The following is a 22,801-nucleotide window of genomic DNA, read 5'->3' as shown; positions in this document are numbered from 1 at the left end:
TTTTTTTTTGCAATTTCTCCTTGACAAATGGAAATAACCCTGGATTATTGATGACTATGTCAGTAAGGGGCTAGTTCTGACTGGTCTTACCAAGTTGCACCTACTTGAAGTAGTTATAGTAACAATGACAACCACCACTACAACAGCTGCAATGGTTCATGTATTGACAGAAGACAAATCCCCATACTCCAAATACAGATTTCAAAATATTCTTGAGAAATCAACCAATAAACTGTAATGGAAAGAGAGCACTGTTTTAGACTAAACTGTTGTATTCAATCAACTGATCCATAAAAACTTAAGAATAATGTTTTCACTTAGATGTCCCCATATCAAATACTCTTAATCTCAAAACTGAACGAAGCAAAAAAGCTTTGAAAACATAGAGAACTACTTAAGACAAGAAATCAAAACTGTGCTGAGATAGGAAGAAGTATATGATTCCCATCATCCTGTTGGCTCCTAGATTTATATTGAGTATACTTTCAGTGCACCTACAGAAAAAGAGTTTAAAATTAAATGCTTTTATTCAACTTCAACAAGCAGTTCTTTCATAGGCTTAGGCAACAGTGTGAAGAATTTAAATATAAAAAAAAAAGAAAGCAGCAGGAGAGTCCCTAGATTGTTTCTTCTGGGACTCTATTAAAAGCAATAATAAGAGAACAAAATGAGTGACCATAAACAGACTAAATGAACAAATATGCAAATAGATAAAAGCCCACTTTAAAGCTCAAAAAGTCATTTGATCTTCACAACAACTCTCTGGGTAGGTGACATCATGATTCCCACTTTACAGATAAATCCAACGACCTAACCACTATACAATGCTGCCTCTAGAAACAGGTTGTCTCTGTCACCTGAGGACCAACCAGCTAAATAAGAAGCTGCTTATTAGCAGAGTGTTGGTTATTGGCAGATTCACTTTTTGAGTTAGCAAGTCATTAAATAGCCTATTAATGTGTGGAAAATTTGGAATTTGACCATGTCACAGGATCTTAGATTTATAGCTTCAAGTGTCTTGGAATCAATTTATGGACAGAAAACCCAACTTATGAAATCATGTACCATTGAAGTGCCAAAAAATGAGATGTGTTACATTACTAAGGCATGAATTCTCCTGGAGGAATTACATAGGTTTAGAAGGGTATGAAACAGGGCCCCAGGATCCAACAATAGTGAAGATCTTTGGCTACTTTTAGGCAAGGTAGCATTAGTCAAGAGATAAAGGGGTTAGGGAAGTGACAAGTTATAACTATATATAGAATAAATATCAGTAACAATAAAGGTAGGTTGCTATGTAAATATTATCTATTATTATTACTATTTCTCTAGCACTTTTTGGTATAAAAAGTCCTCACATCACAACAAGAAGTTAATGCATAAGGATTATTACTCCCATTTTGCAGCTGGGAAAATTGAACTTTAGAGAAGTCAGTCACTTGTATATGATCTTTCACGGCTGAGTGTAACCATATGTCACTTCTGCTCCCTAAGCTTCTGACAAAATGAAATAATAATACTTGTATTACCTATATCACAGAGCTAACACAGAAGAAAAGTGTTTTTGCAAGACACAAAGCACTAGAAAATGGTAACGTTATACAAAGATATAGCTACATATAAAAATATGTGTATTATTATTTTTTTTAACTGGGTGGACCAAATTGTGATCTCAGTAGTGTAGAAGTCTCCTGAGGAGGACCCTGTTCTATACATGAAAATGGGAACCTTGTCTGCCACCTAGAAACACACTGAGTTGTCTAGGGCGCTGAAAAATTAAGTAACTTATCCAGTGTCTCACAACCAACATGTGGTTAAGATGGGACTTGGACTGAGGTCTTCCTGATGCTATCTATCCATTAGGACAAACTACCCTCAATATAAATTATATACATATATATTAAATTACATATATTAAATATATCTATGTGTGTGCTAGCTTATATAGTTCTGAGGTTTTATATTTTTTGGAGTTTTCCCTTTAAAAGACATAAGACAGCAAACAACACAAAATATTACACTGCTTAGGGATTCTATGTGTTCATATATATTTGTAAAGAAGGTCTGTGAAACATACAAGTAGTATAAAGAAAGTCAAATTTGAAGGATGATGGTCTATGTTTTAAAGTATTTTTTAATAATAACAAGTTAACAAACTTCCCAACAAGAGGAAGAAAAAAAGTCAAGCGAACAGAATATGAAGCTTCCCCAAAGTAGAAATGCAAAGGTTATGAATGCTTTTTCTCAAAATTTAAGACTCGTTATACACTAGGAAAATATTTTTTGTTTTTGTTTCCCTACAAAAGAATTGCCTGTTCCTAACAAAATAAATGACATGAGAGTCTTCCTACAAACCTTAAAATTGGTCAAAAAGGGTGAGGAGCCCCTACTAGAACCAGTACATGCAACTGTGTAAGTAAGAAAGGAAAAGAAAAGAAAGTAATATTTCACTAAAAGTAAAACCCTGCAGGAATTTTCCATCTCTTTTATTAACTCAAAGTAACCAGCCATTTCCTACAAGTATTAGCAAACCTGGCTTGTTCTACATTTTGGCAGGTAGACAAAATTTGTTCAATAAACTTGTGTTTCATTTCTATGCCAAGGGAGTCCTGAGTGGGAGTCCATATTAGCCAGTAGCTTAGTTTCTTGGGAATAGACTTGCTTGTTAGAGTCATTTAAACCATCCACATCCATGGCCTGAGTCATATGCTGGGCTGAGATTTAAGCCATTTAAAGTTCCACCACTGCTGTCCACAGGTGATAGTCGCATCAGGCTGTGAGAAAGCTTATTGTTTAAGTGATGCTGAAGGTAGAACACATGCTGCCTATGACACCAGAGTGTTTCATGATCTGGTTGGTTATCAATGAGATACGTGCTGAGTTCAACTTCTTCCTCCACAAGACGGGAAAGATCCACTGCCCTGCGGTACTCTGATGTGTCTTCTTCACCATCATCTTTCAGAAGATCTGGGATTTGCTCAATTATCAAGGGATTCTGTTCCACTGTCAGTCACAGTTTGGCTTATCAAAGACTTTAATAAGAACTGGCGGTAGTGAAATTCACTGTGATCTGAAACATGCATGGATGCCCAATGTTTGGTGGGAGACAATTCATCAAGAAGAATCTTGATATCCATCTTTGCCAAGTGTTGCAAGACCCAGATGCGATGAGACCAGGCATCATAGTTACTTGGGTATCTCCCAGTGGCTTCACCACAGACCTCAATCTCCTCTGGTACCATGCATTGTACTCTTTCTGTGGGAAATGTTGCCAAGTTCTCTTTCTTAACAGAAATGGGTAAGGAGCTTTCCTGAATTAGCTGTTGTAGCACCCATCGCTTGTGAATCCATGTTTCTAGACTCTTCGGAAACTTAATTAAGTCCAGTTTTCCCAGATGCAAGTCCTCACTTGGATTTAAAGTTGCCAGATAGGATTAGCTCTTTCCTCATGTTCCATGCAGTGGTAAAGTCTAGGTTTAGAAGCAGTAGAGTACGTGTGACATCTATCAATTCATCTTTGTTTAGTCGCTGCTTTCTTTGCCTGTAGAGGAGAAGCTTGTTTTGGACATATGGCAAAAGAAACTTTACACACCAATTCTCCACACTAAGTTTATTCTCAACCAAAACTACTGGACTCTGATTGTACCAAGCTTTAGGACAGGGAAATATCCCTATTTCATCTATGTTCCTCTTGAAGGCTTTGTTGATGTCATTCACCACCTGCCGCACAAGCACCGCTACCTCCTCTGTAGACTCTGCCATTTGGGGGGTGGGGGTAGGGACAGTGGTAGCAGCAAAAAGTAAGTCAGGTGGCTGACTCCGTAAAAGCTGGATGTTCCCCGGGGGAGGAGGGGGTGGAGGGTTCCGTGTCCAAGTGTGTATATGTGTGTGTCAGATCACAGTCTAAAAAAGAAAAATAATCCATAATTCAAAAGAGATGAAGAGACCTCAGAAATAAGTCTGGTCCCAACCTTTCATTTGATGGATGAAGAAACTGAGTCCTGGAGAGGACAAAAAGAGAACTGCCTAACAATAAAGACAGGTTTCTTTCCTTTTCTATAGTATATTTCTCTTTTTATTATTAATCTGGAGTCTGTTTTATATCTGTAACACTGAAAACATCCACTACTTCTAACTTGATGTCTGAAGGTAGAATACGTGGTATAATGAAAGGGAAGGGAGGGAACATGCATTTATTAAGTATATCTTATGTATCAAGCACTGCAATTATCTCATCTGTGTGGCATCCGAATCAGAAGACCTTTGTTCAAATCCAAGCTTTGTCATTTATTACGTAGGTGACCTTGCACAAGCTACTTATGCTCTCTTGTCTGCAAAGTTAGGGTTAGGAAGATGACCTCCATGATCCCTTGGAGTTCTAAACCTTAAATCCGGAAGTGGTGAGATGAGAAGACAGAAATGCCAATTTCCTGACTCTCTGCTGACTCAAAGACGCTGTGCAAATAGAAGCAGCTGACCCCCAAAGGGAACTCTAAGTGGACACTTTACCACATTTGTAGCTGGAGACATGATTAGCTCACAATAAATGTAAGCTTTTGGCAGGAAAGAAAATTGAGAACCATCAAGATGAAACACGCTAATTTTTTTTGCATGTCAGCGGTGTGTGCCTCTCGTTCATCTGTCCTGCAAGTTAGTAAAATCAAGACTAGTTGCTGGAGCCCTGAGCTATCAATAAAAGTTAATGTACCACAGGAAATTGGAAAGAAAAAAAATCACTTAAGTGTTCAGGGCCACCAAGTCACCCGTGCATCCATCCCCTGTGAGATGTTATGGCACTCGGCATGTTATTGTTGATCTGGCTGGCTGGCGATTTCATGTTATTTTCTGGAGTAAATTCTGAAGCCTTTGGACAAGGTCATTGGCAGACAACCAGGATTCTGTGGTTCCCTTCCATAAGTGGTATTTTTTAAAAAGGCAGGAAAAAAGAAAAGTAGATTCAGAGGCTCTATGGTGTGAGCAACAATTATAAAGCTGGGATTTTAGGATCAGAAGATATGTAGAAGTGGGGCTATGATAATCATAGCTGACATTTATGTAGCATTTTAATAATAGTGATTGCTAGCATTTATAAAGTGCTTTAAGGTTTGCAAAATACTTTACATATGTTATCTCATTTACTAAATACTTTACATATATTATATCTCCTTGGATCCTCACATCGATCATGTGAGGTAGGTAGAATAGATACAGTATTATTTCCCTCATTTTATAGATGAGGATACTAAATCTTCCAGTAATCAAATGACCTGCCCATGGTCAAACAGTAGGCAAGTATCAGAGGTGAGATTCACACTCTGATTTCTTCTCCTGACTTTAAGTGTGGCATCTGCTCCCACAACATACTCCCTTCCTATCCTATAAGCATTTGCTTTTAAAGTTCACGTGGAATAGTAATATCATCCTCTATAATCAGAAAAAAAGGAGCTGGTCTGGTCCCAGAGCAACAATGAGGCATTTTAGAGGGATAGCGTGAGAAAGCAAAAAGCACCACAAAAACTTATCGAGGGTATTAAATAGTTTCTTCTTATGTGAGTCATGGATGGACGTGGACAGAAATTACATGAAATAAGAAGACACAGAGCTGTCAAAATCTGCAATAGGAGTCAGGAAGATGTGCTTAGATCTTGCCTCAGATCTCTACTTTGTATTCCTGGGCAAATCACAACCTTTCTCAGCTTCATTTTCATCATCTGTAAAATGGGGATAATAATTTTACTCACCTACCAGGGTTGTTGTAAGCATCAATTCAAATTATAAAATTACAAAGCTTTACAATTACAAAAAATTATCAAATTACAAATCTCTTTGTGGATCTTAAAGCCTTATAGAAATGTTAAAGAGCATTATTATTATTAACTATTATTTATGATATCATGGATCTGTCAAAGTACTAGTAATTAAACTCAGGATTGAAGGATACTCTTGGAATGAATGAATGAAAGAAGTTCTTAAGCAACTACCATATACAAAGTACTGTGCTTAATTATTAGGGATATAAATTAGAAAGCTTAACAGTCCCTTCTTTTAATCTAAGGACCATGGGGCATTTCCATCTATCATTTCAGCTGCATTATGGATGGAAAGTTTCCATGATCCTTGGATGGTAAAACAGATGGCACCACAACTTCTTTACTGTTTGTTTCTTTTTTTTTTTTTGGAGGGCAATTGGGGTTAAGTGGCTTGCCCAAGGTCACATGGCTAGTTTTGTGTTAGGTGTCTGAGGCTGGATTTGAACTCAGGTCCTCCTGACTCCAGGGCCGGTGCTCTATTCACTGTGCCACCTAGCCACCCCTATTTACTGTTCATTTCTAATGTTGAATCATTTGACAATGCCAAGGACTTTGGTGATGAGAACCTCCTTTTCTGGGTCTTTAGTAGCTGAAGGAATCTCTTTGAAATAAGATGTGCAGTGTATCATAGTAGAGAATACACTGGCCTGATAGATAATGACGGGGGTTCTAGGTTTGACTTTGCCATTAACCAGTGATATAACCTTGGGCAATTTACCTCATTCTATGGGCCTCAGTTTCCCTATCTGTTAAGTGGGAAGAGTTGATTCATATGGTTTGCAATGTTCTTTCTCAGTCTGACAACTTATATTTACATCACATACATTATAACTCTATAGTCCAGGGAGCAGGACTTCCCTCTAGATGATTTGTGATGAATGGTCATCTAGTCTCTATTGAAGATCTTCAGAGAGAAGAACTGTACTCTGTCCAGAAATTCATTCTACTAGAAGTAGAGAGCTTGGGGTGGCCAGGTAGCACAGCGAGTAAGAGCACCTGCCCCAGAGTCGGGATGACCTGGGATCGAATCCAGGCTCAGATACTTAGCACCACACCCAGAAATACTGGCCGTGTAACCTTGAGCAAGTTACTTAACCCCAATTGCTTAAAAAAAAAAAAGAAGTAGAGAGCTTGTATCATTAGGGTCTATTCTTCACATAGAGCCAAAATCTGTTTCTCTATAATTTTTTCCATTCATTGTTCCTAGTTCTACTAGTTGTGCATTTCCTAGCTTGCTCTCTCTCTCCTCCTTTTGAAATGCTCTCACATAGCACTTTGTACCACTCCTACACATTTATCCCATTCTAATTTGTAATACTGTAATCTGAGTCCCTGTCTTCTCTCCTCCTTGGAAGAAGAGCCCTATCTCATTCTTTGGTGCATCCCTGTGGCCTGCTACTGCCCTGAACACTGGCATTGCTCAATAAAAGTTGAATTGAGGACATACTTTAAGGAATGGGATAGAATGATGAGAGTACCTCCAAAGAAAGGGTTTCCAATATTTGCCGCCTGTGACTTTCAGTACTGATGACATCAAACATTTCCCTATTCAAGTATGTGTGATTTTAAGTCCTAGAGGAAACACTCTAGGAAGAGCGCCAAGGATATTTATGTTATGCCCTGAAATTAGGTACTTTCCCAGGTCCTCTACTTTTCAGTTTCCTTTTGTGTTTTCTCTTCCACTATCAGACTGCAAGCTCTTTCTTTTTTTTTCTTTTTTGTATTGTATCCCTGAGCTTGGCACAGTGCCTAGAACACAATAGGTACTCAATACATGTTTATCATTTGAGTTCCCTGAAGACGACTTTAGGGTCAATAATATGATAGAGGGTCTCCTTGACCATGGTTCTACTTGCCATAGGCTTCCCTCTGCCAGAAGAATACATGGTGAGGGTAAGTCAGCCGCTGTGTATTATTAACGATTATTTGGATACCAGAAGTGGTATAAAAACATTATCAAGAAGATGAGTGATCAGAAAAGGCAGAGGGCCAGGTATTTAGCCTGAGGAAGAGACAGCCTTTAGTGTTTCACTGAAACTTTAAAAGAAATCAGAAGAAGGCCTTCAGCTCTTTGACTGGATCTTCTGTCGAGTGTTTTTGGGAGGATTTTGGCCTAGAATCCCATAGCAATGAGGGAGTATGGAAGGGCTGAAATCTGTTCTCATAAAGGGACCACCTATATGAACCCATTAAAGTACTTTCATGTTCGCTCCTCTTTCTATATAAATGCCACAAACTTTGCTTCCGTTTACTATTTTTCTTTTTTTTGGGGGGGGGGAGGTGGTTAAGGTGTCTGAAACATGATGATTTGTTAAGTCAGTAAAACTTTTTATATAGAAATATGATTTCATCCCTTCTCTCCCCAAAGGAAAGACCTGAGAGTCATGTGTTTGTGTGAACCTGATATAAAAAAGCTATTTGTCTTATCATAGGCCACACTGACTCAAAACCAAGTGAGCAGAAAGACATAAGAATTTCACTCACAGTGCCTGGTCCTTAACTGCAATTTTGTCTATCTGGAGGAACTACTGGTCTGGAAGCTACTTTATCCATGCAGCTCTTCAATATATATAGTCCTTCAGGGGTACTAAGAGATTAAGTGATACCATCCACAATCATACAACAAAAACTGTCAAAAGCAGGACTCAAACCCATGGTTGGCCCTTTATCTACTATGTCCTATAGACACTTGTGCACCATTTTATAATACTCTAATACTCTCTAGTATAGTCAACTACACCTGTATCTAAACCTTCCTTTTAGATTGCAAGCTCCAGATAGGGGGTATACCTTGACTAAAGCAAAATCACAGTGCTTTGTAGAAAGCAGATACTCTTACCACTCTCACCCTCAATATTATGTACCTAAAATAAGCTCACAGGTTGTTTTTTTCCCTAAGTAGTAGAGATGAGGTTGTAACCTGATTCTTCTAAGTCTAAATCCAGATCTTTATCCTCTATCCCAGGGGCTCATAACCTGGGATCTGTAAACTTTTTTTTTTCCATTTTAGAAAATATTTTTATAACTGCATTTCAGTATACTTGGTTTCCTTTGTAATCCTATCTATTTTATTTTATTCATTTAAAAACATTATCCTTGAAGGGGTCTATATAGGCTTGACCAGATTGCCAACAGGGTGTATGACATGAGAGAGGTTCAGGACTGCAGCACACATAGACCGTGTAGCCCTTCTTGAGTCATGGAAGCAGGCCCTCTCACAGGACTCGAGGAATATTTCTATTTCTACTTAATCTAAGTAGAAAAATCTCTATAGACATAAACTATTCTAACAGTGATGAGGAACTAGAGAAGGTCTGTTCTTCTGCCCTGTCTTTCTCTAAACAAAAACAAAGCACCTTCCACCTGGCAGAAGAATTATGACTCTGCGGACTCCAGCTGAGAAAGCTGCTAGTAAAGTCTTTCATCTTAGGTCGAGCAGTGTTAGACTCTAGCTGAAGCTCTATGAGAAAGAAGTGTTAACACCAATATCTCTGAAATGCTGGGGGAAATTTTATTGTCTGCCACATTCACAAATTGGAATCGATCTTCATTCAGCTCTTCCCCATACCAGTTTAGCCAAAGTTTCTACAAAATGGACACGAGATGTGAGTGCCTTTCAGATCACCTGTGATTAAATCCATGGCATTTGTCTTCAAACAAAAGTGTGTTTTTTTTTTTTCCTGGCTGCAACATATAATTTTAGTCAGCTACCACCAAATTAGACACCCACTCAGATTTATTATTATAAGAACATTCAGCAAGCTAATTTCAAGATGATGGCTCCTATAAATTCTTATAATTTATTATTTAGCACTTTGGTTTTTAATCATTAAGTACGTGAAGACGCTGTAGGTCAAACCTGTATTAATGAAGACAGTAATCTATTTTTCAAACTCTCTGCTCCTCACCCACCTTTCAAATTGTAAATTAACAGAAACATAGTTAAACACACTTATGGAACAAAAATGGTAACTGGAGGGATTAGGGGAAAACTTGGAGGGCCATAGACCTCATTTTTCTAGATAATATGCCATTAACTTAAACTGAGCAATCTGACCAAAAAGAAAGGAGGCTATATTTCGTTGATCAGGCAATTTTCTCAATATAATAAAATCCTGAGTTTAGCAAAAGCTAAGGAGACACTAGCAAATACAATTTTTGTTATTGTGATTACTATTTTATATTAACCCAATGTAACCAATACTCCTGTGGATTAGTGATCCCACATATGAGGTCATTCCCTTTAACAAAGCATATTTTGCTGACCTATGCTGACCCATCTTGAGCAGTTCTTGTACATGTCCTTGTTTAAGTTCACCAGAGTGGGACCATCTCATGTGCTAGGGGTGTATCTTGTCTCCTCCTGACATCATTAGGATGTCGACTATTCATTGGCTGTCCTTACCCATTCTGATTATTTTTTCCCATAGCTTTATGATAAACAAGAACAAAAAGATTGACATTTTAGAAAGCTAGTGATAAAGATACAAGTCACTGTTTTAGAATGCTAGTGAGAGGATCCAAATGTGATTTCAGAGCTAAACGTGGAAACAATGGAGGACAACTGCCCTTGCTTTGGGGAGATTTTTCTACTGATGAAATGAAATGCCTCTTCCTATTGAACAAATACAAGCCAACAACAAGATGGCCTCTTTAGTAATTCCGCTGCCTCTGTTCATATTTAAACCTTTCATTTCACAGTGCAATTCCACTCACTTGTTTTTGGTAGGACTTCAGTCAGAGGTTTACTGGAAATTCTCTCAGGAATTAAAAAAAAATCTGTTTCAAGTAGACTCTAAAAGAATCATAGAATATTAGGGGTTGAGGGATCAATTAATTAATCCCAGTCCCCACATAAACAGAGATATTCTTTGCTTGAAATTTTGTTATCAAATAAAATGGCTACAACAGTGGTAGAAGAGAAAGAAATGTTTCAAAAATGGGCTATTATGGTTTTGAAGACTTAGTTTGATTTCACATTCCTGGGAAAAGGATGACTCAGCAGCAACCTTAATCTGGATTATTGTTCATAAGCATAAGGAAGCTTTGCACTTCCGCCTGTGTGGGTGGGAGGGAATGTGACTGAGCCAGGCTCAGAAGAAGATGCTCTAGAGACTGTTTTCTCATAAGACATAGAACCAGACCTCTGCAAGTTGATGTGAGAGCACGAAAGGTGTGTTTTCTATACATACCACATGCCACTGTTCCTCTAATAGACCAATAATAATTCTATAATAGTTATAATAAATCATGTATAATGATATATATATATATAATTACATAATATATGTGTATATAATAGTTCTTGGTAACATCAGGAAAACCAGGAAGTTTCGCCATGACTTTGGTCTCTTTAGACCTTTGCTTTTTCCTCAACAAAACTAGGCTTTCACAGGATTAGCAACAGAAAGAGAATTTAAGGATCATCTGGTCTAATCTCTCATTTTATGGATGAAGAAATCAACATGCAGAATACAGAAATCACTTTCTCAAGGACATACAAGTGGTGGCAGTGCTAGGATTCAAACCCAGGACATACACTCAACCACAAGAATTAAACTTTCAGTACAGGGTTGGGGAGGAAGGAAGAGTGGGCTTAGAGTCAGAGGAGACAGGGCTCTGAATCCTCCTTCTGGCATTTATGATCTTTGCAGCATCTCATTCAACCCCTCTGACTCTCAGTTTCACCACTGCTAAAATGGGTAAATACTCCCTGTAGAACCACTGTCATTGGATTGTTATGAAAATCAAATCAGAAAATATAAGTAAAATACTTCGAAAATCTTAAAACATTAAACAGATCCTAGCTATTCTTTCTAGGGACATAAAAGAACACCAGCCAACCAATTATATCAAAGGAGAAAAATGCCGAATAAATGTATTGCACTACCTCATAATGTTAGAATATTATAGCCTGAAGGACTTCCTAAGTCTAGTCCAGTCTTCCACCAAATGCAGAAATCCTCTTTAAAACTTCACTGACAGGTGAGATGATGATAGTAGAATGTGATAAAGAGTGAATCAGGCATGATACCTGAACTTGCAGTAAGGAGTGACCTGGGTTTGAAACTTATTTGACAGACAAATTTTTCCTCTAAGAATGTTACCCTCTATAAAATGGAAATAATAATCATTACATAAATGTAAATAATTCATCTTTTCCTCTCTCTCCCCCTCTTTCCTTTTTCTTCATAACTCTGCCTGCTACAATTGAGTGAAATATTTATCCTTCTTGGAGATAAGAGATTGGATGAGCTTAATCCCAGAAAATAAAAGTGACTAGGCTAATTGTCTAAGGTAAGGGGAATTTGTACTTTCAAAGTTTCTCCCTTTTGTATGACCCTTTCCTTATCTCCCTCAGCCTCTGCCCTTACCATGGTGGCCAGCTGTTCTAGTTCCCCACCTTACACAGACCCTTCTTTGGGCAGGACTGAAATCCTAGGACTTCCCAACTCCCTACACTCCGTTGTGTGGGACCACAGAAATGCAGAACTTAAAAGCTGGGTGGAAACCTAAAATACACCCTTCTTGTTTTACAGATGAAATCGTTATAGGGATGGGGAAGACAGACTGTCGGACCTGTAGTCAGGAGACCTGGCTTCGAGTTCCAGCTCTGCTATTTACTATCAGCATCAACATCATCATTACCATTGTCATCATCACCATCACTCTGTGATCTTGATCAAATCATTGTATCTCTAAAGCGTTTCAGTTTCCTTCTCTCCCTAAAGGGGAGAATAATACTTGCTACTTACTTCCCAAGGTTGCTGTGAGGAAATTTCTTTGTAAACTGAAAAGTGTTATAAAAATATGAGCTGTCAGTATAATAAATGTAAGTTAAATTTAAGGAAACTGACACTCAGAAAGCGAAAACATTTGCCCTAGGTTGCCTAGATAGCTAATGGCACAGTCAGGACTAAAACCTAAGTCTCCCAACTCACATTTAATAATGATTCACATCTATATAGCAGTTATTAAGGTTTACAAAGTGCTTTAAAGGTTTATGGACCCTGTGAGATAGGTAGTACAAGCATTATTGCTTTCTTTCACAGTGGAAGCAACTGAGGCTCAGATCAGTGATGCAGCTTGCCTAAAGTCACACAGCTCACATGTGCCAGAGCCAGAAATGGAACCCAGAGCTGCCAATCTCACAGTCTACACACTTTACGACGAGCTGACTCAAAGTGGGCTGCTTTTTTATGCATCAAAGTTTACCTCTTCCATGTACCATGCTTTTAGGTCTCACTAAAGAAATCTGATAAACTAATCCATACTTATGTGTTGGTGGGTGTCAATGGCTTTAACCCTTCACAGTTTAACAACCATTTCTGAAGGCAAGCCTGTAACCAAAGAAGTGACTCCAACGCTGAGACTCAGAGTGACAGGCTGATGAGGGAGATAACTGCAGGCAGGTAGGTCTTCGGCTACCCCTCAAATCAAACGTGGACACCTGCCCACTTTGAATAGGGGTGACCCAGGACATGGATGACCTCCTAGCTGCATGATTCTACGGAGATGCCTGAGCCTCATTAGGAATCTGCCCTTTTTAAAATTGGAGAAAATGAGGTTCAGACTCATTAAAGGGAACACCCAGAGCAAGAACTCTCAGCTTCATGCTTTAACTACCCAGATGTGCCAGTTCATAATATCATTACTTGATTCCCCACAATTCAGTTAAATTAGTACAGTCCGACACATTCCAACCTTCAACCATTTTGTCACTTAAAATGAATGTTCTGGAAAGCTAGCCTTCCTAGAGCATTAGTTACATTGTCCATTACATACTTAATAGTAGCTTGGAGTTATTTTTGCTATGTGCTAGAGGACTATAAATTATGTGATACAATGTACCTAAGGTACCCTTGGAGAATTATAGGAGAGGGTTACTTTTGGAAAAATGTTTTATTAGGCCCATGGAATGCAAGATCATCTTAAATAGGAGTAAATATATATATATACACATATATATTATAGTATATTATTTTATCACACATATATATGTATATAATTACATCCATACACATATTATTCCTGTTTAATATGACTCTGCATTCCATGGGCCTAAAAAAAAAAACCCTAGTGAGTCAATTAAAGAAATATACATATATGTGTGTGTATAGATATAAGTATATACATATATATTTAATATACCTACACACATATAATACATATTAGCAATATACATATATCAATTGACTAATCAATTTTACTGGTGAATTGAAATATATATATAATATAAATTATATTTGTATAATATTGATATACATATTTTAGTTGATGTGAATCTAGAATCTCCTTAAAAACAGTAGTTTTAACCAGACCTAGAGTTTGAGTTTGTATGAGAGAGGATTCAAAATTTGTAATTATATAAGAAAAGATCTAAAACTGTCTCTGAATGACTCTGAGTGAATCAAAAATATTTCTTTATCCGTGATTTTGAGTGCTTCCAACAGGCATAGGCCTTATATTTTCTTTCTTTTAAAAATGGCTTTGTGTAGGGCGGCGAGGTGGTGCAGTGAATAGAGCACCCACCCTGGAATCAGGAGGACCTGAGTTCAAATCCGGCCTCAGACACAACACACACACACACACACACACACACACACACACACACACACACACAAGCCATGTGACCTTCAGCAAGTCACTTAACCCCAACTGCCCTACCTTCCCCTCTCCAAAAAAAAAAAGGTTTTGTGCCGAAGAACAAACATTTTATTTGTTAAAGACCATGGGCATCATGGAGATTAATAGGTAATCAATGACCATATGTAAATGAGAGCAAAGAAGCCAGGCAGTGGAAAGGACATTCTCCTGATACATGTTTTGGCTCAGACACTCTCCTTGGGCCTCAGTTTCCAAAGGAGTCAAAGACCCACCTCCTCACAGCTTGCTCCCCCATTAGCCTATCATGATACCTTGTATTTCCAGCACTAAAGTCATTCATTTCCCTGGGTAATACATCCTTACCTTAAGAAATGGCCTTTGTTTTATGGGAGACGGTAATACTAATAGTAATACTAATAGTAATACTAATACTAATACTAATATATAAGCAGTGAGTCTCTTTGGACACTTCTTTGGACCCCAGTTTATTTCTCTGAAAGATTAGAGAAATGGGCCAAATGATCTTAAAACTCATTGGTGAGATCTGAAATGGCATCCAGTCATTCTGTCCATCAGAAGCACAGAATATCAGAACTAGATGGTACCTTGAGAGCATCCAGTTCAACTTCCTTTGTTTTTACAGAAGAAATTGAGGCAGAGAGAAGGGAAATGACTTTTTCAAGGTCACCCAGCTAGCAGGCAGACTTCAATACAGGTTTCCTGACTTTTGGGGAATGTAGGTGGCACAGTGGATAAGAGTACTGGGCCTAGAGTCAAGAACACTTAAGTTCAAATCTAGCCTCAAACACTTACAACGTGTGTGACTTTGGATAAACCACTTAACCTGTTCGCTTCAATTTTCTCAACAGTAAAATTGGGGATTATTAATTGGGGATTAATAATAGTACCTACTTTGGAGGGCTGGTTGTGAGGATCAAATGAGAAAGTACAATGCCTAACATATAGCAAGTACTACATAAATGTTTATTCTTTTCCTCTCTCCTTCCTATTCTGATTTCAAATTGAAGGCTCTTTCCATTATTCCACTGTCTGTTCTTTTTATTGGTATTTAATTTTTTTAATTTAATTTTTATTTTCAGTTCCAAATTTCTCTCTCTCTCTTCACCCTTCCCCCACCCACTGAGAAGGCAAGATATTGCAAAACATATTTCTACATTATATATGTTCCAACAAACCAAAAAAACCCAAGACATATAAAGAAAACAATGCTTTAGTCTACACTTAGTTTCCTATCTAGAGGTAGAAAGCATAGTTGATTATCATTGCGATATTGCTGTTACTTTATTTTTTTTATTATTTTTTTTTAATTAAGCAATCAGGGTTAAGTAACTTGCTCAAGGTTACACGGCCAGTTATTTCTGGGTGTGGTGCTGAGTGTCTGAGCCCGGGATTTGATCTCCAGGTCGTCCCAACACTGGAGCCGGTGCTCTTACTCGCTGAGCCACCTGGCCGTCCCTAAGCAATTGGGGTTAAGTAACTTGCTCAAGGTTACACGGCCAGGTGTTTCTGGGTGGGTGCTAAGTGTCTGAGCCCGGGATTCGATCTCCAGGTTGTTCTGACACTGGAGCCTGTGCTCTTACTCGCTGTGCTACCTGGCCGCCCAATATTGCTGTTACTTTGTACATTGTTCTAGTTCTATTCACTTCAATATGCATCAGCTCATATAAGTCTTCTCAGGGTTTTCTGAAACCATTCTGCTTGTCATTTCTTACAGCATAATAGTATCCCATCATAATTATATACTACAACTTTTTCAGTCATTATCCAAAAGATGAGCATTCCCTCAATTTCCAATCCTTTGCCCCCACAAGAACTGCTATAAATATTTTTGTACATATAGATTATTTTCTTTTTCTTAAATCTCTTTGTGGGATAGACCTAGTAGTGGTATTGCTACTTATTTGTTGATATTTCCAAACTCAGTCAATGGACACTTGCTGTGGATAGATTGCCCTTTAAATGAGGTACAGGTACTCTGAAATTCCTGATTTGCATCATAATGAAAACTGGACACTTTTAAGCCATTTCAAATGCTAGCTGCCACCAATTGGAGCTTCATCTATGCCCCTAATGCCAAAAAGAACAGCTCTGGATTTCTTGCCTGTCCCCCATGAACCATTCATTTACCCAGTTAAAAAGTCTGCTCAATATCTTTAAAAGTTATGTTTTAATTTGAGAATATTAATTGCATTTAAATTATCTGACTGTATGATTTATAACCCACTGAGATTCTGCTGTATTTCCATATGTGGTGCTGCCATTTTCTCTTCTGTATACCTATCACTGCCCATTGTTTATCCTCCCTGATTGATGTTCCAGCTCTGGGTGGTTCCTATTATGAGATTCATAATTATCACTGGTAATAGAGAAGCCTTCTCTATTCTCTTCGGCAAGACTGCCCAAATTATTCATTGTAGCCCATTGGTACAGCACCGCCAGAAAATAAGAATTTATTTCCAATCCCAGGCATATGGTAGATAAGAGGATGTATTTATTTCTCCATGTTTCAAAAGGATTAAGGTTGGAAAAAATAAATATCACTTAGGCTGTCAGCAACCAGAACTTTATGGTTCGGAGTGTAGAGGGCCTTTCCTGGGCTAAGTACAGCAAATCTCAAGGCTGATTTAAAAAAGGAGGGTTGGCAGCTAAGAAAACAATGCCAGACTTAGCCAGCTTAAGAAATAAATGCTATAGCTTTCACTTGGCATACCCGATGCTTGGCAGGACAAGCCGCACAAATATGGAACTTGGTGTTAATAATGTACTGTGCTTATTTCAGTTAAAAAAAACCACAACAACAAACTTACCAAATTCCAACAGTCCTTGACCTCTGGCTATTTCAACAGCCCCTTGAATATATCATCTGGGTTTTGCCTAATTACACATAATTAGGAAATGTAATTACGCTTTCAGTGTGGCTCTGCCATTAAGAGCAGAATGGACAGCTGAAACAGTCATAGGAACCAACACTTCTGAGAAAACAAACTCAACATCCAAGCCAACCTCTAAAGATAGAAATTGCAGTGAAGGTTAGTAAATCAAACTTACACATTTAAAAAAAAATTGTTCTTGGCTTTGTCTAAATATTTGATGCAACAGTTAAGTGTTTCATCTTTGTATTTAGAGCTCAGTTAATTATGTCCTCATTTGCATCAATGCTCTGCCAAGGAGAGCTGGTGAATTTTGCCCTTCTCCCCCCAATTACTTTGATTCGCTAACTTTCTCTTATATTTATAACTCTTTATTTTTACTTCCTTGTTTCCAGCAGGTTCCTGTTATAGTTTCTTCAATTGCCTCGATTATTTCGCATCAAAGAATCATAACATTTTGTTCACATGTTCCTCCCATGCAAGTGCCATTAATGCCCGATGATTAGGAGCCTCTTTGGAAATGAACTCATTCCCAGAGCCAAATTTACATGCCTTAGTGATGTGGGAAGGTGGCTATTTCACGCTTTGATGACCACCGGCCAAAGTTACAGAAAACACACGAGCGACAAATGCAAGTTGACAAAACAGCTGGAAAGGAAATAGAGTCCATGCTTCTGAGTCTTGGCTTTTGTTTATCGTTTTGTAACTGATTGTTGCAGTAACTGGCAGTAACAAAGCAATGCTCTCCATTAAAGGCTCTAGTTAATGGAAACATTTTTGCAGTGCCAAAAAAGAGGAATGATTTACGAAAAGAAAATTCCCTAACATTACGATCAAGTCTTTGAACAAGCTTTGGGGTCTGACCTTAGACTGCAGAGGGACTAGGTGGCCTCTTGGTAAACTACTCCCTAGTGCGACAAGCATGATTTTGTGTCATGGTTTGATTCTATAATTGCCTTTAAACCCTTTAGTTTCATATCTCTTCCAATATCTACACTTCACAAGCATGTGAACTTATGGCTAGATCACTGGATCTAGAGTCATAGGACTTGTCTCTGCGACTCACAGTTTCTTCATCTATACAAAGAAGTGCTTCCTTCTTGTATTATAGTTATGTGTATGTATGTGCTGTCTGTATATGTGTTGTCTCCGCCTTAACTTTAAGATCCACGAAAGCAAATTAAATATATATACATACATAAACACATAAACACCTGTGTATCTGTTGACATACACAGAAATTTATGTATATACATATACACATGTATGTATTTATATATACACATACATGTAAATGTATGTGTATATATAAATATTCATACACATCTATATATGGGGGGGTTGTATACACAGTTTCTTTTTAAATACTGATACCATAAATTCCAAGGACAGAGTCTTTCATACAGTAAACAATTAATACATATGTGATGGATTAGATTAATATAATTCCATTTTAAAATAATTTTAAAGTACAAAAGGTGCTTTAACCACAATAACTCTGAAAAAGGTAGTTCAAACATAGTTATTTCAATCTTAACAAAAGAATAAATGAGACTCACTTTCCTTTTCTGTAAAATGTAGAGGTTGAATTAGATAAGAATGACAGATCATATTTCTATGGAGGCGCATTTAGGGTTACAACTTACTTTCCTTGTGAAATTGGTAGTGTGTGCATCGTTATCCCCATTTAACAGTTTGTCCTATCAGGCAACAATATTTCCTAAGCACCTACTATGTGCCAGAATTTAGTCTAGGTCCAGATGAATGAGCAGAAATGGCTTGTCTAGGTCACCTGAGTTGGGGAGCTAGAACCCAAATTCAGGTCTCTTGCTTCCAAGTCCAATTTATTTCATCTAGGAGACCTACGGGTTTGTTCATTCCTAACCTGCTGAAGAACAAGGCAAACAGAATGCCAGGCCTGGCGCAGGTCTGAGGCAGAAGAAGTGACAAGCTACATTCTTCTGCACGTTACTCCATCCTTGGTAGATTCATACACTATACTTTCTCTGTCCTCCTCCTGACAATTGTGTCCAAGAGCAATCCATCCTCCTCTCTAGTACCCATCAGTAACCCAAGGAATATGTTTATGGAGAAGTTAAAATTAAAAGATAAATATGCACTGTCAATGTGGAATGTAGGTCAATTAGCAACCATACATGATATTAAGTAAGAAACCTTAACACTTGTTAGAATAAAGAACAGAAAGGTGGTAATTCTGGGAAACCACTGTGATGAATATAAAATGAATACTTGTCTTTTGAGTTTCCACGGTGCTGCAGTGGTTCAGGTGCCAATATTTTTTTTCCATTTTTTTTCATCACTGTCTCTTAATCACCAAGTTTAAACTATATGATCAAAGGACTTAGAGCTGATTTGGCCCTTAGAACAGAGACTTAAGAATAGCAGAAATGGAAGAAACAATGAATGTTAATGCTGGAAGGGATTTTAGACTATATCAATAATATGTAGTATTTTATATAATGTTTTGATGTTTGTAAAATGCTTTTCATATGTGATTCCATTTGGTTCTCACAATTTTGAGGAAGGTATGCCAGGTATTACTCTTCTCATGTTACATAAGGAGAAGCTAAAATTTACTTTAGTAACCTGAATATTGTCACAAAGCTAGGATAGGAACTAGGATTCGAACAGAAGACTCTACTGATTTTTTTATTGTTTACTCTGCTGCCTCATGCTACTACTATGAAATGTTATTTCTGGAAAGGATCCTGGAGGTGGCCTTTCCCCTACTTTGTTTTACAAAGACAGAAAACTGAGGCCTTGAGGGGTAACATCCAGGGGTGTTCTGGTAAACTTTTAACAAAAAGAAGGGAGTAAGCATTTATATAAGTGCCGACAATGTTCCAAGAATTGTATGAAGTGTTGTTTTATACATTTTTTTTCTTTTGATCCTCTGGACAACTTTGGGAGATAGGTACTGTTATCCTCATTTTATAGTTGAGGAAGGTGAGACAAACAGAAGTTAAGTGACTTGCCCAGGATCACAGGACTAATAATGTCTGAGGTCACATTTGAACTCACATCTTCCTGATTCCAGGACCAATCCTCTAATCAATGTGACACCAGTTGTCCCCAGAACAATGAGCTTTGGGGTGGGGGTCGAGGGGTGTAGTAAGTGAGCTTAATATACTTTTAAGTTTAATCTGCATCATTAACATTTTCTCGAGTCTAGACAATCAAGAAAACAATAAGAAAAAAGTTCTGATTAGTAGTGTTTTGTTGATTTCTGAGGTGTAAATGGTCACAATGAGAATTTAACAACTAGCTTTCATGAAAACTGATTCAAGATGGCTTCGGCACACCTCTGCCTCTTGACGAAGATCACGTAGCTCTCAAGGAGCTGAGATGTAAACCCAGATTATGTGACCTCAAAATTAGTATTCTTTTCATTGCACATACTGATAAATGGCCTTTCTATCTTCCTGAGAACGTGCAAAGTCTACCTGTTGCTCATATGGAGAAAACCAAAATGAAAAGGGGAACTAAATGTATTGATTGAAAACTGTGTAGTAGAAGTGAGTAGAAAGATCACTTGAATCAGGATAACTGGGCTCAAAATCTGGGCATAATATTTACTAGCTCTATAAATACAGACCATATGATGCCAGATTTAGAGCCAGCAGGACATTAGAGTCCATCTCATCAACCCCACTTCTCCTCCCATTCTATAGTTAGTGATACTGAAGTTTGGAGAAATCAACTGACTTGTCTTAGGTAATGAGTGGAGCCTGGATTCAAATTCAAATCCAGAGCAAAGCTAATTTGTACCATACGATGATCTCTCTCCATTTCTTAATCACTTTGGACCCCAGACTTCTCATTTGTAACAATATCCATGCACCTAGAAAACCTTAAAAGTCTACAGAAATGTAAACTACTATTATTATAAATTCAGGCAGGGTTGTCACTAATTATCAATCTGTAAAACACAGTGCCTCCTCTGCCCACCTCTCCTACACTAATCCTCTGGAAAGGGAAATGGCTTAAGGGGTCTACCCTAGTTTTGTCTCTTCTCAGGATCATTTGCCTGTGCCCAACAGTGCCAAAGCATCATGTACCTTGTGGTCTAGAGGGTGGGTTTCCGGTTTGTTATTCAAAGTGCTTGGTGCTGACTTCCAGATTTGCTGCATAAAATGGGCGTTCCGTGAATACCTGGGGCCCATCCTCCAACTAAGGCAGCCTCCTAGTAGGGCTGGGCTCTGGCTCCCCACAACAAATAAGACCTTGGGGTGTGGGGGAGGAAAAGAGGTAGGAGAGAGACAGGAAGAAGAGACAAAAAGACTGAAGAACATCTTCTTTAAGGCATGACTCAGATTAATCTGAAAACACAACCTAAAGAAAAACGAGGACAATCTTTTCCCATTGAGTTTAACAACTGAGCTTTCCCAAGTTTCTAGACAGTCACCTAGATTCTGATTTTATTCAACTGTATATGGGGGAAAGGGGTGGATTCCAACTCACTGCGCTATTCAAGCACTCACTCATTCATTCATTCACTCATTCATCCGTCCATCCATTCATTTACTGGCTTCCAGCTCCAGTGTTTGTTTCCCAGAATGCAACAAAATAAAGCATAGTGGGAAAACAAACCAAACTGGTCAAGAAATAGGGGGCCTAGGTAGAAAATGTAACTCTTTCACTGCATGGTTGTGTGATTCTGGGAATGAATGTAATTTTATGTCTCCAGACCTATGTCTTTATCTGTGGTATAAGGGAGAGAATACTGGACTAGGTATGAGGGGAGCAGGGTTTGGATCCTGGTTCTGACATAAAATCATTCTGTGATCTTGGGTAAGTCATTTCCCCTTTATAAGCCTCAAGAAAATGAGGGGGTTGTATGATGTGAACTCTGAAGTCTTTAAAGTTCTTTTCTTTTAAGCTACATTAGCAGAAAATAAAAAGTAGACACTTTATCTGGAAATGGTCTCTAGGCAGGAACCACTAAGTCAGTTAGATCTCTGAAGTCAGGGGAAAGCTCACCTCTTACATTACTAAGATGAGAAACACTGAGAAAAACACTCCTCGACAGTACTCTGGCTTGGAGTGATGTCAAAGGCCTTATGAATGATGGCCATATTTGTCCATTTTTGACTTAAATGACTTTTGGTTCAGTTGCTGCACTGAATTGCCTTGATGTACTATCATATGAAGTGACATGAAACACATCGGAGAAAGGCAAGTTTCTGGTGAGGATTATGAAAGAAAGGAGTCACTGCCTTGCTCACTTCTACAAATGCTGGAAGAAATGAAAATGAACCTTCCGCTGAAAAGAGAATCTCTCTGAACTGTGATAAGAGCAAGTGACATTTTATGCAGCTCAAGTTTTCAGGCTGAGCCAAGAAGTCATAATAAAAAACCATTTACATATAGCTAAGCATTCTGGGGTTTTCTCAGATTCCTTTCCTCCTCCACCCCCAGCAATTTTAGAAATTTTCATTTTACATTTTCTGAGCTTTAGTTTCAGTGGTGTTT

The 22,801-nt window shown here is 38.1% G+C and overlaps 1 protein-coding gene and 1 pseudogene across 1 annotated transcript in view; both read right to left on the bottom strand.

Moving 5' to 3' along the window:
• WWOX (WW domain containing oxidoreductase) overlaps positions 1-22,801 on the bottom strand; it is a 1,292,857-nt gene that overhangs the window by 401,082 nt on the left and 868,974 nt on the right. The gene's annotated exons all lie outside the window — the stretch shown is intronic.
• LOC138159645 (protein prenyltransferase alpha subunit repeat-containing protein 1 pseudogene) lies at positions 53-3,813 on the bottom strand (annotated as a pseudogene).

The sequence above is a fragment of the Petaurus breviceps genome, unplaced genomic scaffold, assembly GCF_028583685.1.
Source record: "Petaurus breviceps papuanus isolate PSGF00001 unplaced genomic scaffold, PetGlider_PUasm1.0 176, whole genome shotgun sequence".
NCBI lineage: Eukaryota > Metazoa > Chordata > Mammalia > Diprotodontia > Petauridae > Petaurus > Petaurus breviceps.
This window is presented reverse-complemented; position numbering and strand designations above follow the sequence as displayed.